The sequence below is a fragment of the Castor canadensis genome, chromosome 2 (assembly GCF_047511655.1).
Source record: "Castor canadensis chromosome 2, mCasCan1.hap1v2, whole genome shotgun sequence".
Taxonomy (NCBI): domain Eukaryota; kingdom Metazoa; phylum Chordata; class Mammalia; order Rodentia; family Castoridae; genus Castor; species Castor canadensis.
In genome coordinates this window covers 137,493,785-137,510,430 of record NC_133387.1, presented here as the reverse complement: position 1 = coordinate 137,510,430, position 16,646 = coordinate 137,493,785, and the positions used below count along the sequence as shown (strand labels likewise).

Sequence of the window (16,646 nt, the reverse complement as noted above, 5' to 3'; positions counted from 1 at the left end):
CATCTCACTGTTGAGCTCACAGAAGGCAACAGCTCACTCCTTCTATGTTTTGGCCTGGGAGTTAAGTTTGCTATTGCAAGTCTTGACCCTGGCCTAATACGTGACTAGAAATTCAGGTGTAAGAAAGTACATATGCTCAAATCAGCTGTTCTTTAGCACTTCAGTTACGGCAGCTTAGGCAATGGAAAATAATTCTTAACCTATGTACAATGTTGCCCGAAAGTCATAGTACTGTTGGGAGAAGGTCAGAGGTGTGAGCTGGACTTCCAAGAGGAAGAAGAGAGTGAGGAGTTAGAAAAGGAATGTCAGACAGTAGGACACTGGATGTATGGTCTTTTTTTTTTTTTTAGTTTTTGTGGTCCTGGGGATTCAACCCAGAGCCTTGTGTTCTCTCCCTTGAGCCACACACCCTCTCCCTTCAGCCCTTTGATTTTTGAGACAAGGCCTCACTACTACCTTTGCCTTGGATGGCCTCACACTCCTGACCCTCCTGCTTCTGCCACCTCAGTAGTTGGGATTACAGGCATGCGCTGCCACACCCACTGCAGTCTTTTATTTTTGATGTGTACTTATCCAGTTCCAGAAGGCAGAACACACACACACAAACCTTATCTTAGCCAGACCTCTCTCTCATGTATCATTCCCCACAGAAATAAATCCACACAACTCAACAACCCCCTATTCAGGCTCGTCTATGCTTTCTTCCTTTTTGAATGGTAGATAATCCTTATACTCTTTTTTTCTTTTGGTGGTACTGGGGATTGAACTCAGGGCCTCATGCTTGCTACACAAACCATCTACCACTTGTGCCATGTCCCCAGTCAGTCAACATGACATAATCATGCTAGAGTCAGCACAGAGAGTTAAAGGTATTCCAAAGCGAATGTAGCTAATCTACAGGACTTAGGGGAAGAGGTGATATTTGAATATTTGAATTGGGGCTTAGCACATATTAGGTGTTTCCCAGACATTTAGAGGAAAAATATGCTGTTTCATAACAGGACATTTCATGAGGCTATACATATTTTGATTTAAAATGCAAAACTCATGTCCGTTTCAGATTTTTAATAATCCACCTAAAATAGTTTTCATATTTTTGCTTTATTAATGCAAATGCCTTCGCAGACAGAAAATTTTCATACACAGTGTGCATGAGTGCCAAAAAAATAGAGCTTACTTCTTCTGTGTGGCATACTTTTTCTTTCCTTTTCTTATAACTGTGTGGTAATAAAAGATCCTGAAATCAAGGACTCAAATACATTAGCATTCATGACCTCTTTGGTAATCCTTATTTGTTCTGTTTGATGAGGATATTGTTTTTGAATAAGTGGAAAAATAAAACCCTAAAACCTCCTTGTGTTTGCAAAATAAGCACAAGAAGACAGGATTTTTTTTTTTTGAAACATTCAGGTCTGTGTGGGTATAAATGCAGACTTAATTTTTATGTTTATAAAAAGAGAAAATAACTATGAGGAAGGCATCATATGTAAAGTCCTAGTGGTTTCAAGGTATTAGGTTGAAAGAAACTTTCCTAGAATTCTCCAGGTATTTACTCTGAGTTCCAATCATTTCAAGTTTATTCTCTGCTAGGTTGTGGTTAGCATATAGAAGGCCTTTCAAAAAAGTCTCTGTTGAATTTAGTGAACAAATGCTAATAAAATTAATGGCCAACTATTAATAAATCATGGCCAGATACTAAGTGAAATCATTAGATTAAACCTCTAAGCTAGATATTGCCATCAACCCCATTTTAGAGGTATGGATACCAAAGCTTCAAGGAGTAAGTAAATTGCCAAAATCTCACATCCTAAATGACGAATCTAAATTCGAGTACAGAGTGGTATTCAATGAATGTGTCCTACACTGTGAGAGGTCCTGGATCTACAGAAGTGGCAGGGTGGGATCTCTCAGGAAACTTCGTACTGAGAGTAATTTATCACCAAGGCATATAGGAAGGTGTGGAGGACTACTGGGACAGATGTGTAGAAGTGAGCAGAGCAGGAAGGAAGGACTGGCTGGTGAATTGCTTAAGTGTTATGGCTCAAGTAGGGATCCACATCCTTTAGACAGGAAGCTCTGCTCTCTCAGAGGAGAATGGGAGGCTGGAGAGAAAGGATTTGAAGTACAAAGAATTAAAGCAAGGTTGATGACTTACTGAAGGAGCCTGGCACTTCGTACAGCAAGCTGTAGCGATGGTGAGTCAGGTAGAAGGTTAGGTCTTACCTGCCCTGACTAGAGAAAGAGAAATCTCATGATTGACACCCTGACTCTGCATCCTCCAGAGAGACACCAGGGAAGTGGTTTGGGGACACATTTTGTAATATAGTTATGAGGCAGGTGTGTGTGTGTTTTCCCCCAGATTCAATCTACATTTGTTTTGTATTTGGTTTCATTTTGTTAAAGTTTCTGTAAAAGGATCTTTCAGACCTCTACAACTATAAACTAACTGACATTTTCTAAAGGAATTCCTTAGATATGAAAAGGCTTAACTGCCACTTAGTATTAATGGCACTAATTAGTACTAATTGTATTAAGTTCAAATATTCCCCAAATAATAACAGTCATTTAAAAACAGAGTTCTGAGGGACTCTTAATGGTTCAAATAAACTGCATTTATAAACATATTTATTTTACAATTTGACATATAAGTCCCATGGTGGCAAAGGCCAAGGGGTTCTCATCTTAGTGTCTCACTCCAAAACTGAGCACTATTGGTATTTTTGTATTATGAATATATTTTTTTTCCTTCCTCCCTCCCTCCCTGCCTTCCTTCTTTCCTTCCTTCCTGACTCTTTCTCTCCCTTCCTTTCTTCCTTCCTTCCTTCCTTCCTTCCTTCTTTCCTTCTGCTGCTTCCTCCCAGTAGAATTTTAAGCTTTCTGAAGGAGGGAGACCTTGTCTATCTTGTTCAAGGCTGTAATCCTAGCATCTGGAAGGAGTATCTCATCAAAGGATATTAAGAAGTTTATGCTGAAAAATGAACCCCATATTATGGTGGGAAAAATATAACAGAAACATAAACTGCTTCCAACGGAATGAATAAATGAGGCTCAAACCACCTCCACCAAAGTGAAGAGGTAGAACACAGTGAGTTGAGCTAAAATTTGCTTATTCTATACGAGTGTACGTATTGGGGGCGGGGCATGATTTTTCTTGGTGCTGTGCTTGTAACCCAGTGATTTTGCTGTGAATTATGTAAATACATGTACTTAAAGTTCTTTAAATTTCAGAATAATTAGTGGTATTCTTTTTCCCAAAATAACGGAAAAAAGAAATAATTCATAGCTGTAAACTCCATATGGCATAAAATTCACTGCCATGAAACATTGTTTCTCATAGACACATTTACATTGCTTCTAAAACGTGTTTTACATTTAAAATTCTGTGTTAACATGATTGAGGTCTTTGTAACTACAACATCTAGAAAAGAAAGTGTAAAAGCTGTAGTTTTGAAGCAAGTTACCAAGATAATATTGGTTTGATTTTGATATCATTTCATTGGAAGAAGTCATTTATTTGTCAATCTCAATTTTCCAGAATAAAATTAAAAAGTTTTTTAAAAAAACCCTAAAACAACAGCAACAATAACATAAAAAGGAAGACTTTTGAGTTTTCAAAATAGTCCTCACTAAAGTTTGCGTTCTAAAAGCCCACATCCTTCATTCATAAGAAAGTTCCTTGGGTCCTCCCTTTTTGACACAATGCTAACAAACACTTTCCAAACCCATACACAATGTGAGGGGAAAATATAAGGGCTTAGAGAGTGCTGAGGCTGTGTGAAACCACAGCAGCCATCTAGGAGATTAGAGAAAAGAAGTAACAGGTATGAAGTAACAGGTATTCACAAACTTAACCCCCTTGGAATCATTTTGGATCATAGCCTTCTAAACCACACCAATTTTTAAGGGCATTACTGTCCAGTGCAATAATTTATTGTGTTTGCAATAAATTTATTAACTTTGCTCCAAAAGGAGAAATACATTGAATTTCTTCTGTTTAGGTAAGCAAGGGACCAGTGATTGCATTGTTTATGTATTGTAGTCTCAAAATTGCTTACTTTCTCACTGGAAAGTTCTTAGTCACCATGAGTCCTGAGGTTTGGTCACAGTATCTGGAAGCACAATTTTTTTTAAGGAACCAATTATAAATTCAAACATGCAGAGGGCCCATGGTATGGCCTGGGGACAGCATAAATAGCAGTGTTGATCTCTCAAAAACATTCCAATCTAATGCCCAACAACCATCTTCAACCCTCAGCTAACTAATTCTCCTCCCACAGACATGATTATCTAAATTTAGGATGAGGCAGAGGCAGAAACTCCTAGTGTCCCTTCTGTTCCTATCCATTTCTTCTTTGTTCCTTCACACTCTGTTTTTATCCTACATCTTTAGACCTCCCCCTTTTCTCAGTGCCACTAGTAGGCAACTTATACCTGTATTCTCCATATTGCACTGGCTCCACTCAAATATGGCTACTTGGCCTCAGCTTAACTTTATTGATTTCTCAACTTTCATCTTAGCAGCTCTTATGGGATTACCTTTCCTTCTTTAGAAACTCTAATGCTTTTCCTAGTGCTCTGTGCTGTGATGTTTTCTTTAATCTATGTGTCTTAACTATCTGCAATCATTACTCCAAGATGTGTTGTCCTATACAATATCCTGCTTTTCTTTACCAAATTAATATGTGCTCTTATAGAGAATATGACCCTGTAAAAAATATACTAAAAACATTCCCTATAATTGCATTGGGCTAGTAATGAGCACATTTTGTGTATTACACATGTAAACATACATAATTTGGTTGTTCACTTGATGTATTTCCAATATCATTAAAATGTACTAAAGAATCCTTTAACACATCTGATTTTTTTCATAAAAATATTTTGTTGTCATTATCGAATCATTCCTTTTATTAGACATTTATGATTCCATTATTACATTTATGATGCAAAAAGGCAGGCTATTTTACAGCTGAAAGGTGAAAAGACTTGTTACCTTTTAAATTTTGAGGCAGTCTTAGACTCCTGGTGTGTGTGTGTGTGTGTGTGTGTGTGCGTGTGTGTGTGTGTTGAAGTTTGGGGGAAACAGATTGATCAATTCTGCACAACCCTGACATAGGAGCCTTTGCCACTGCTCTCATTATGATAGGATTTCATAGGCTCTCATTCATAGGTATTGTACACATTAGGAATGACGAACAGAGCCTCAGTCACCTCTATGTCATACTCCATATAAAGACATGCTCTGAACAAATTCAGCTGTCTTAAAACCTTTTTAGCTGTCATATAACATATTGTCATTCCTTAAATACCTCAAGTTCACTTTTCAGTATGCTATATAAACATGTTTCCTGTCCCGTTTTCTTTTATTTGGCTCTCTAGTTTGGAAATAACCACGTTGGGCATTTCTCTAGTTTACCAACTACCCTTTAACAGTAGAAAAATAAGTAAATGCTCAGAAATTTTCTTCTCTAATATTGTAAGAGAGAATACTGCTACTTATATTGAGCATTTTGGGAGAAAATAGTAACAAGAATAAATTATACTAGAAGTAGGACAATATATCTAAGAAGGAAGCAGATTATGAGAAGTCTTTCTTCAAAAAAACTGAAAAACTACACACGTACACATTGTGGTGGGGATTTTAACTTGAGCCTCCGTCTGTTTCTCTTTACTTTGGGCATGTCTGTGAATTTTTATTAGACTAGAAGTATGAATATAAGAGCAGTTTATTCATATGGAGTCCAAAGTGCTTCTTCGTGGTGAAGATGAAAGGTAAATCCACTGTTGGAATACAAATAAAGCTGGGCATGTATGTGGAACTTGCATGGTAGCCCAGAAGATCTATCCAGGTCAGGTTGGAGGGTGAGCAGTAGCACTGAATATCTTTCTAGAAAGAACCTTTCCTAATGCAAAGAGACTCAGTTGAAATGATTTGCTCATATGCAGTTCTTAGGTGTGGGTGAAGAATAGGGAGTCACACTATGGTACTGAGGTTATGACTCCAATCAGTCTCTGTCCCAGTAACCTGAAAACATAGCTAAGTCCTGAGAGAAGAAAGAGCAAGAAGCAAAAATTAAAAGAACTTTTATATTAAGCTAACTCATTGGGATTTAAGAAACACTTCTTTAGGGTACCTCTTCAACCCTAAAAGAAATCAATTACCCTTACTCTATTGCGGACTACAAAACAATTTTAATAAAGTAGCCTCTAGGAGATAATACATGCTCATTATGGAATATTCAGACCGTGGATAGATTGGGCAGTAAGACAGACAAGACTGTTAGGCAGAACGGCTTATGTACGGTGCCAGCTACGTGTTGCAAAAGATAGTAGGGTTGCCAAAGCAGTAGGGTCAGTAGCAGGCAGTGGGAGAGGGTCACATCTGTTGGAGTCTCAGTAAAGTCACTCACGTACTGGGAAAGTTGTTCCTGAGCATGAACATCACCCGGAAATTTCTAGGAGAACTGGGGAGGGGAAAATGTACTGTACTGGAGAACTGGAGTTCCTGCAAGAGCAGTAAATAGCCTGACTTGTGCTGCTGCAACAGAACATTGGAGACTGAGGAATTTGCAAAGAATGCAAGTGCAATTTACAATAGCCAAGTTATGGAAACAGCCAAGATACCCCACTACTGACGAATGGATTAAGAAAATGTGGTATTCAAACACAATGGAGTTTTATTCAGCTATGAAGAAGAATAAAATCTTGTCATTTGCAAGAAAATGGATGGAAGTGGAGAACATCATTCTGAGAGAGCTTAGCCAGGCTCAGAAGGCCAAAAATCATATGTTCTCCCTCATATGTGGATTATAGACCCAAAACAAATGCAGTAATATTATTGGACATGGGTCACATGCTAAGGGGAGAACACATACAGGAGGAATAGGGAAAAGGAAGGAAACCTAAATAAAGTATTTGATGTGCCCACTGTAAAGAAGTGAATAAAGTAACCTTAAACTGACAGAGGCCACTATGGTAAGGTGACTGGGAAGTAGTGAAGAGGTCTGGTAGAGATGAACCAATTTGGGCTGTAATATACAAGAGCATGGAAGCAATGCTAGGAATCTCTCTGTATAGCTATCTTTACCTCAAACTAGCAAAAAAAATCCCCAAACTTTCTGATTATTTCTTATGTTTTCTCTTCAACAAAATTGGAAAAAAGGGCAGAACAGGTTCTGCCTTGGAAGTGAAGGGGGTGGGGGATAGAGGGAGGAGACAAGGGGGTAGGGGGGAGAGTTGGCCCAAACAATGTATGCACATATGAATAATGAATAAACAATTAAAAAAAAAGAACACAAGTGAATTTTCTCACAGTTTTGGAAGCTGGGCAGTCCAAGATCCAAGCACCAGCATTTGGCTTTCTTGCTACGGTCTCATATGGCAGAGGACAGAAGGCAGAAGGGCAAACTACCAAATGCTCCCTCTTTTCAAAGGGCCTTAATCCCTTTAACAAGGCAACAGCACTCATGTCCTAACCAACTCTTAAAGGACCTACTTCTTAATGTTGTCACATTGGCAACACCTGAATTTTGGAGGGGACATATTCAAACCATAGGAAGTAGGCAGGGTATAAAGACAGGTTAATTGGGTTACAGATATGAAGACTTAGTAAGTCTTATGATTTGCATATCACATACCTCTGTCATCTTAGTGCAGAAAGACTTAAATTTTAAATAAATGTTAGAAGCAGTGACGTTCAAAGACCTCCTTGGGGGTCAATTATGACCTGTAAAAGTGCCTTCAAATGTTTAAGTTGGTCTTTAATGGCAAGGCAGCTTAAGCTCATACATACGTACGTGGAAGAAGCTGGTAAAATGGCCATGAAAGGGCTTCTGTGTCCTGTTTTTTAACTGGTGAATTCATATTTCTTCTATATACCAAGCTCTCAATCATAAGAATGTGGTGGTAACAATAAGCTAGTGAATTCTGTCCCAAATATGTTTGTCAACATGGTTCTTAATGCTGAGACATGGTATACACTCACCCTCCCTCCCTCTATACCTTTTTATTTTTTGAAAACTTTATTTTTTAAGCTCTATGTGGTAAATCTTGCCAGTAATATAGATGCATAAAGTATGGTCTCAAACCTGCTAGCTATTCCATTCTATTTGTTACACAATCCAAGTTGGCAACACAACTGGTATGGCTGCTTAACAATCCCAACTCTGACAGTCAATGCAAATTCACAGTATAACTTTAAGATCTCACATTGAGGGTTTATGTGAGTTTTATGAATACAGGAAGAACTGACCAATCCTGAACTATTTGTCTAATTTTTTTCGTGAACCAAAAATGTAAGAATGAATACACACTAACAAAAACGTGGCATTTCCTAATATTGAGAGTGTATTTTTATTATTTTCACACAATTTGTAGTATTTTTCTTGTAGGAAATTATTAGTTATCATACTGGAATTCAAAGGACAATGAATAAAAGATCATTTAGTTGTACCAGAAACATGCAGGTGTTAAAAGCATGGTTCCAATATACATACTTCAGATAAGTGAAATATGAATTTGGGGAGGAGGATGGGGAGATTAAATTGTTTTGTTAAATGTGGACCCAGAGAAAATGATATATACTTCTATGATTTGTAAATAATACTCACTTATAAGTAACAGTAATATGCATGTTCATATCAAAACATAGGAGATTGTTTAATGCTATGAGTTCTTGACACACTGTTATTTAAAAATAAATTAGGAAGGTATAATGGAGAAAAACACTCCTTCCCATATAAAAGTTAGTGACTTTGCAATTTGAATAGAAATCTATCAGATCAAATATTTTAGAACTGTTTTCTCTTTGTTAAATAGGTAAGGAGGAAGATCATTTCCTGATGTTGAATTCTACAGATGAAAATTACTCTACTAGGAAAACTACCTCTAGTATAGTAATTCTTGTAGCTCTTGGTCATTAAAAGGTCATTTGGGTTAATCTAGGAAAGATAATTGCCAGTGATAAAGCATGAAAAAGAAAAGTGTGTGAATCAATAATCTGTGGATTACAGACTTTTACTTACATCATGCAAGCAAATAAATTACTGTGGAGTAATTTTTCCTTTAAGGAAATGGCAGTGAATCCAAGCCCACTCCCATTTGGCACACAAATGACCCATTCCATAATAACATTATCTTGACTATAAAAAATAGACTTTGTTTACATGTAAACTGGAAAACTTTTAAATAACCTTGAGGGTAGAGAATATACTACATTCTCTGAGGTTAGTTTATGACCTTCATTATAACAGACATGCAACAAGCCCTGAAAAGGGACACAATGGGAAAAAAAGGAAACAGGAAAACAAAGTACCCAGGGAAATGTTTGGCAGAAGCCCAGCATACCCTGGCTTGTCCTCCCTAGAACTTTGTCTGCTGCAGAATTATCACTAATTTACCACCAGCCCCTCTCTCCTCAAAGAAATACTAGTGACCCCTTTCCAGAGCTACATCAGTACCCAGCAGGTCAAAGAATACAATGTAAAGTAGGCTACAGCCCCATATTTCATAGTTCTGCAAAACAGCTTCTTCTCATAATACCGAGATTACTCACTGGCAACAACTACCAAGCAGGAACTACACCTTAATTAAATATGTCCTCTTCGATGAAAATATTTTCTTTAACACATTGGCACTTTTCCCTCTACACCAGTAATACTCTACTTCTTGAACTGTGTTTCCTTTAAATAAATTATAAGCAAATATTTACTCTTAGCAACAAAGGGAAAACACACCAAACCCATAGTATAGTAGACAGATAGAAAGGAACAAGGATTCATGGCTTTAGACTATAAAGTATTTCTGCCACATGCTTGCTTTATAACCTTGGAACAGTCACATACAGTTATGAGCCTCAGTTTCTCTATCTACAAATTGAGAGAGTAGGAAATCTCTAAAGTGAAATGTTAGTTGAGCAATCTGTGATTCATCCATATCAAACAGTCCTAAAATGTTGTATGAGAAGTACTGTCTTCAAGGTCCATTAGCATATGCAGTCACTGATTGGTAGAGTCATATATGATTTTAATACCCAATAGTCCCCATTCATCTTCAGGGGATACATTCTAAGACCGTGGTAGATGTCTGCTACCACAGATAACACCAAAACACTATAGATAACGTGGGTTTCTTTCCCCCTTCAAATCAATGATAAGCTAAATTTATAAATTAGGCACAGTAAGAGATTAACAACAATAACTTCCTGCAGAATTTGACCACCTAGTATATGATTTATTTTTCTTCATTATGCTGAGAACTTTCACCTTTTTTTGATTAAAGGAAGCAACTTTACAGCTTCTTTTCACCATATTTTAGTGTCAATGTCACTGTTCTTGTGTTTTGGGGACATTATTAAGTAAAATAAGGGTCACCTGAATACAGTACTACAGTGTTCTAAATACCACCACAGTTGGTCTAGAAATTGAGATGACTAATGGACTGCCAGTGTATATACTGTGGATACTCTGCACAAAGGTTGATTCTTATTCTGAGGAAGTTAAAGTGCACCAGCAGAAGATTTTATTACACTATTCAGAAGAGCACACTATTTAAAATTTATGAATTGTCTATTTTTGAGATTTTCGATTTAACATATGTATCCTCCACCCAGTCCAACAAACCTATAAATACCTGAAGGACCCACACTTTGATTTGCCTCCTGAGAGACTAGATTCCTGACCCTTAAGAACTATGTGAGAAAATACATGCTTACTTAGTAGCTGACTTTTAGGGTAATTTGTACACAGCAATAGATAACTCTTAAAGTGAATGATTCCTTACAGAGACTCCATTTTTTAAAGGCCCTGCCATCAAATTAACTAAAGAGTAGCTCCTAAAGTTTTTAGAAAAGAGAGAACGTAATGAATAAACCCTCTGAATTTTAAACAAAACCAACACACATGATAAGTATAATAAATATTGTATATGAATGGAATTTTGAATATTCACAATAGTTAATTCAATCTTATGAAATTTTAAGTTTCAATATCTCTCCCGGACTATTTTCCTGCAGTTTAACCACCTTTAAACAAGAAGAGAAATAGATATCCACCTTGAATCCTAAAAAGTTAAGTAGCTGAAGACTTCTTAGGCTTTAATTTGTTTTTCTGATAATTTGACCCAATAGATTCCAGAGTCTTTTTAGGAATTAAATAGTGGAATAGCAATTCTAGTAAACCTTTCTTTATGTAAAGCATTAGACCACAAACATGAATGTGCAAGAAATGTTCATGCCTTTCTTTCTTCCTTTAAATCAAATTAATTTGCTCCTTGATCTCTATCCTACCTGACAGATAAGACATTTAATTTTGATTGAGCCCTCCTTCTCTCCATTTCCCAAGGTCAGATCATGGTCTTAGTCGTTGTCAAAGCATCAGGGAGGGCCTTTGGCCTTCAATTCCTACTCTGACCCTTTCTATGCTCACTATTTGGTACTATAGCAAGGCTCCTTTAAGACCAAAGTGAACCATATGCTTACAATGGTGGGAGGAAAAACTGAAGACAGAACAAATGCTAAACAGTGCCTCAACAAATTATTTTATGGCAGGGAGTCAGAACACAGAATAAATGTTAGGAAAAACAGTGCTGGGATGCAGCAGAGTATTTGCCTCATATGCTGGGGTTTCAAGCATTTAAAAAAAAATTTAAGAAAAACAGAAAAGAAGAGAGCAACATGGTGTAGCCTTCAGGTATTTTAGATACTTGGCATAAAGCAGGAAGTACAGCAACAATAAAATGAAATTAAAACTAGGGCATGTTAAAGAGTACCATTTAAACTGCAAGGGGGAATCAACAAACCAGGAGTAGGCTTAATAATAAGTTGAAACATTGCTGTAGAGAATCCACACCATTTTTTTATGTTTAGAAATAAGAATTCATCAAGAAATACACATTATAAAAAAAAGAAAACAGTCTGCCATTATCCAATCTCTTTCTGTTTACCCTCTTTCTCAACATTTTCTATTTCTATAAGCAACACTATTTCAGCAAATGAAAATTCTTAAAATCCACAATAACAGCCTTATCCAAAAATTCTTGCTTTAGTCAGAAGGCTTTGTGGTGTTTCTGACTCAGTAGAGTTGGCTATCCTGTTTAATTGGATTGATGGTGACAGTTGTAATTACCTTCGATGAGATTGCCTGTAATGTAATTACACTTCCTTCATCAGTGTAAGCTCAACTTGTGGCATACACACAGAAGAAGCCTCCACTTTTGTGGAGACTGTCATATGGCCTCACAAATCATGTTTGTTACTGTATAGGATTTAAAATCCTGTGAAGGAAGCTGAAGGAATTATTCCTCTGAATCAGCTTTTCAGATCCCGCAGAGTGAGGTAGGTACATTCTAGAGCTCTATTTTTGATTAAATAAAAAATATATTTTAAGGATTCAGTAAAGAGTTGCAATAGTAAGTCTGGCATTTTCTTCTTGTTTTGTTACTGCTTATTGCTAATATACCGCCAATGCATCTAAAAGATATTTTTAAAAGCATTCAATTCCTAATAAAGTTTAACTTGATTTTTTTCTCTGTGACTTGAAAAGTCACATCTAAAAGTAACATCATGAATAACAGAAGACAATTTAAAAATACTAGGCTGTGTGTAGAAGGAGCCATAATTAATACCTACCAAGCCAGATGCTCTGCTACAATGATGCCTCTCTCTACTTTCCAATTAACACATGGAGAACTTTAAAATTTTCAATTGGAAGCCCAGCCTCTAAACAGGACAAGTCTGCCAAACGTACTGCAAACACATGTAGTTTAGGAGAAATGGCGCATCCGGGAAACGCACCCCAGTCTTATTAGCTTTCTCATTGCTCTCATTAAAAATAGAGCTACTTATGGGTTTTTCCTTCTGAAGCACATGAAACACAGAACTTGGAAATGTGCCCTTTTCAAAAACTTATTCCTGTACTCACAAACCAGATGGTGCACATCAAATGCATCCTGATTTTCTAATGGAATAAAAAAGGATTCCTATTGTGTTCTTTAATGTGATTAACACATCCTCAATTGCTGGTTTTTACAGAAACTCCTGGAAAGTTAAACAACTTGGCTAATGCTGTCCTGCTGAGTTGGGCAAGAGGCCCTCCTAGAACTGAAGAGTCAGGGCTGTACTAAGGGGCACTCTGCTTTGTAATTCTTCCAAAACAGGCTTTAGTAGAGGTGTGAGGCCCTGGCACAGCTGCTCACAAAGAAACTGTCTTCTGTCTTTGAATATCAGAGACAAAGAGTCTGGTGTCTAATAAAAGGCCTAATGAAGAAGAAAAAGTCTCTGTCTCTCTCTATCTCTGTCTCTCTCCCTGGTCTAGTCTAGTACTTAATCAAGCCATATTTGTGGGGTGCTCTTATCACCAACACCAACACCAAAAACCCTAATTCTGACCATCATTTCAATGTCACACTCATGACACACAGCAAAAAAGTATCCAAAGACAATAACATTAGTTTAGATTTTTACCAACAAATTGGGGAAGAGTATAAGGTTGCCTACCTTGGGGAAAACAGTTTTGTCTGATCAAAACCTGAAGAGAAAAAAAAGAAAAATGCATTAGTGGTCTATCACTTCTCACCTTTGAAACCACAATACTGAATTAAAAATAGCAGAATTGTGCCTAATCATTTAGCCAACCAGCTTGGCATCCTCTAGATCTGGTGTCTCTTGCTTATAGTGACAGAATGCTTCAAATCATGTTGGATTCTAACCTGAATCTAATTTTTCTACTTAATTCACTATTAGTTCAGAATATGTTTAGTGGAGAAAAAGCATCCACCAGTAGACTTGAGTACAAAATCATGATGACATAGACATTATAGTTGTGAAACATCTGTTTGAGACAAAACAAAACAAGAACCTTTTGACAATCTGAAGATCTCTGGTCAGCTATATCTTATTTATCTCCTCTCACAGATGAGAGAAAAATGTCTCTGCACTGAGGCAGCTTGTATCATGAAATGTAGCATCGAATCTTATCTTTCTCCATGAATCTCTACTTTAAGTGCTAGAAGAACGCTAAGAGGATTAGCTATATTATACGCAGAACCTAGAAATGACACATTGGAAGCCTCATGTCCTACAAAATGAATCAGGTCTCTTCCAGGTCTGACAATTGGTGGAAGAGATTTTGAATATCACAGTATGAAAGCTATTGCTGAATTAGATGTTAAACCAAGCATCATGCTTCATTTCCAGTTTGTTTTGCAAAAGCATTTATTTTACATCTTAAAGAAGTATACATTTCAACTTGAGCTAAAAAGACTTGATTAAAAATAACGCCACTACCATGGTTGACCAATACTCCAGGATTTGAAAAAAATTTCTCCAAATGCTACACAATAACTTGGGGGACTGAAAGTTTTCCCTCTCCTAAGAGTATAAGATTGCTTCTCATTTTGGTGTTCTGCCAGCTTTTAAAAAAGTGTTTAGCAAACAGCAACCAAATCCATCAAAAGGTTAGAATTCTTTTTATTTTAGTGCTCTTTCCTAATGGGCAAAGATTGATTGATTAGTTCACCTAGAACATTCTTAGCCTTGGGCAGAAACAGAGCTTTGTACACATTAGTGGACTGGATTTAGAAAAAGAAAAAGAAGGAGAAGAAAAAAATCAGCATTCGAACATACTGTAAACTTCAAAAGTGGAAGAAAATAGAAGAAGCAAGGTCTGAAAACATATTAGAATCCTTTCATTTGTTTAAAATCAAATGACCATTATAAGTCATTGTATTCAGTTCATCCCATGTCTGGCTCTTCATTTAAGCTAATTATTAGTTTAGCTATGATATCTAAATTCAGTTTAGACAGTGAAATGCATCACCTGCATTTTTCCAAACTCCATATACTATATTACAAAATTTAAAAAACCAAATTCCCTAATTTCCATGGCTCCCCTTCTGCACCCCTTCCTCCCCACTGGCTCTGAAACTACTTTCAGAAAGAAACTTCTCTAAGCAGAAAGCTTGTTTACCTTTCAGGAAAGACAAGGGGTAAAAGGGAAAAGCAGTTCATATGTTGCCTCTGGCCAGAATAAAGTGAAAGGAACTATTTGAATGCCAGAGATAGCAACACCCCCCCTTCCTTGGTCCTGTCTGGACCCTCTTCTACTGCTCAATGTCTGGGTGTCTGGAGGTTCCATGCTCCCAGCACAATGATTAAGTTTAAATTAAATTTAAATGTGGTGGAGAATGCTTTGGAGAGCTTTCTAACAATGCAGATTCCTGGGCTTTCACCCAGTTCTACTAATTCTGACTCTTAAGAGGGCTAGCAGCAGGCGTGGGCACTGTTAGTGTTTCTCGGAGGCTGTGAGGTCTGAAGACAACATTTTGAAAAACACAGGGTATGAACTGTTACATGAGGTTATGCTGAGTGTCAAGCCATGAGCAGAAAGGTGTAAACAGGTATTCCACGTCAAAGTACATACTCCATCAGTAGTTCAATTTGAAGAAAATAATATTTAATATATAAGTTTTTATTATTTGCATTTTTCCTTCTTTATGATTTCCAAACAGATAACTGACTTGCCTTAAGCAATCTTTGGCCATGTTAATCTATAAATCACTGAAAAAAGAAGAAAGTTTAGATGATGTAGACTAATTAATGTGGCCCTCATTTACTGTATAATTCTATGCAATTCACAGAATCCTTGAAATTTATTTCTGGAAGCACTCCAGAAAAAAAATTTAGTCTAATCTTATCGTTTTTGCAAGAGAAGAAGCTTTCATGCAGAGAGATGAACCAGCATTAGGATTATTTTATAAATGGGGATGATCTAAAAGATTAATGGAAATGTTTAGCCATGAGCTTGAATAATTCCCAGGTGTCTGCTTAATTTTATCCCCTTCCTAGTTCAGATGGAAATATCCACAAAGGGAATAATACAAGCAAATACAATTAATCATAATCAATCAAGTACTGTCTTGAATTTGCCTAGAACCAAAATTCTGAAGTGGACACATGGCACCCTGCTGGTTCTAATTTTCTATCACTTCACGAAACATTTCAGCTTTGTTTGGGACAGCACAAACCTTTCAACCTCCAATTATAATTAATGTTATAAATATGTGCTGTGAAGTCCTTGAGTATGGAATGGAATGGTCTCCTCCAATACACACAGAATTCGTAAAATGGTAATGAACATTTTACCATTTTCTCTGAAATAGCCCCAGGATCTCACTTTCTTCCTCTATAAATGGTACATGTGGACTGCTATCTAAGTATCTAACAGAATAACATAATTAAGATAAAATTAAGCTACTGGTACAAAGATGCCTACTTTTACTTAAAAACATATATATAAGAATACATGAAAAATAGGAATGAATTTGTTCAAAATACACATCGTACACACTTATGGAATTATCACAATGAAACCCCCTTATGCTATTAATGTATGCTAATTTTTAAAATTTAAGTAATAAAAGAAAAAAATCATCTCTCCCATCACTGGAAAAACTTAACACTAAAACATAGGAAGAACATAATTTGAAAATAACGATAACTCTTAAATTAAAGAGTTCAAAACCAGCCTGGGCAAATAGTTTGCGAGACCCTATCTTGTAAAAACCCATCACAAAAAAGGGCTGGTGGAGTGGCTCAAGGTGAAAACACTGAATTCAAGCTCCAGTACCACAAAAAAAAGAAGTTATATTGT

At 36.7% G+C, this 16,646-nt stretch overlaps 1 protein-coding gene across 1 annotated transcript in view; it reads right to left on the bottom strand.

Annotated features, from left to right (window-relative positions):
• Sema6d (semaphorin 6D) overlaps positions 1-16,646 on the bottom strand; it is a 577,504-nt gene that overhangs the window by 165,083 nt on the left and 395,775 nt on the right. The window contains exon 4 of the mRNA XM_074065875.1: positions 13,493-13,523. The gene's annotated coding sequence lies outside the window, so the exon portion shown is untranslated. The remainder of the gene's footprint in view (positions 1-13,492; positions 13,524-16,646) is intronic.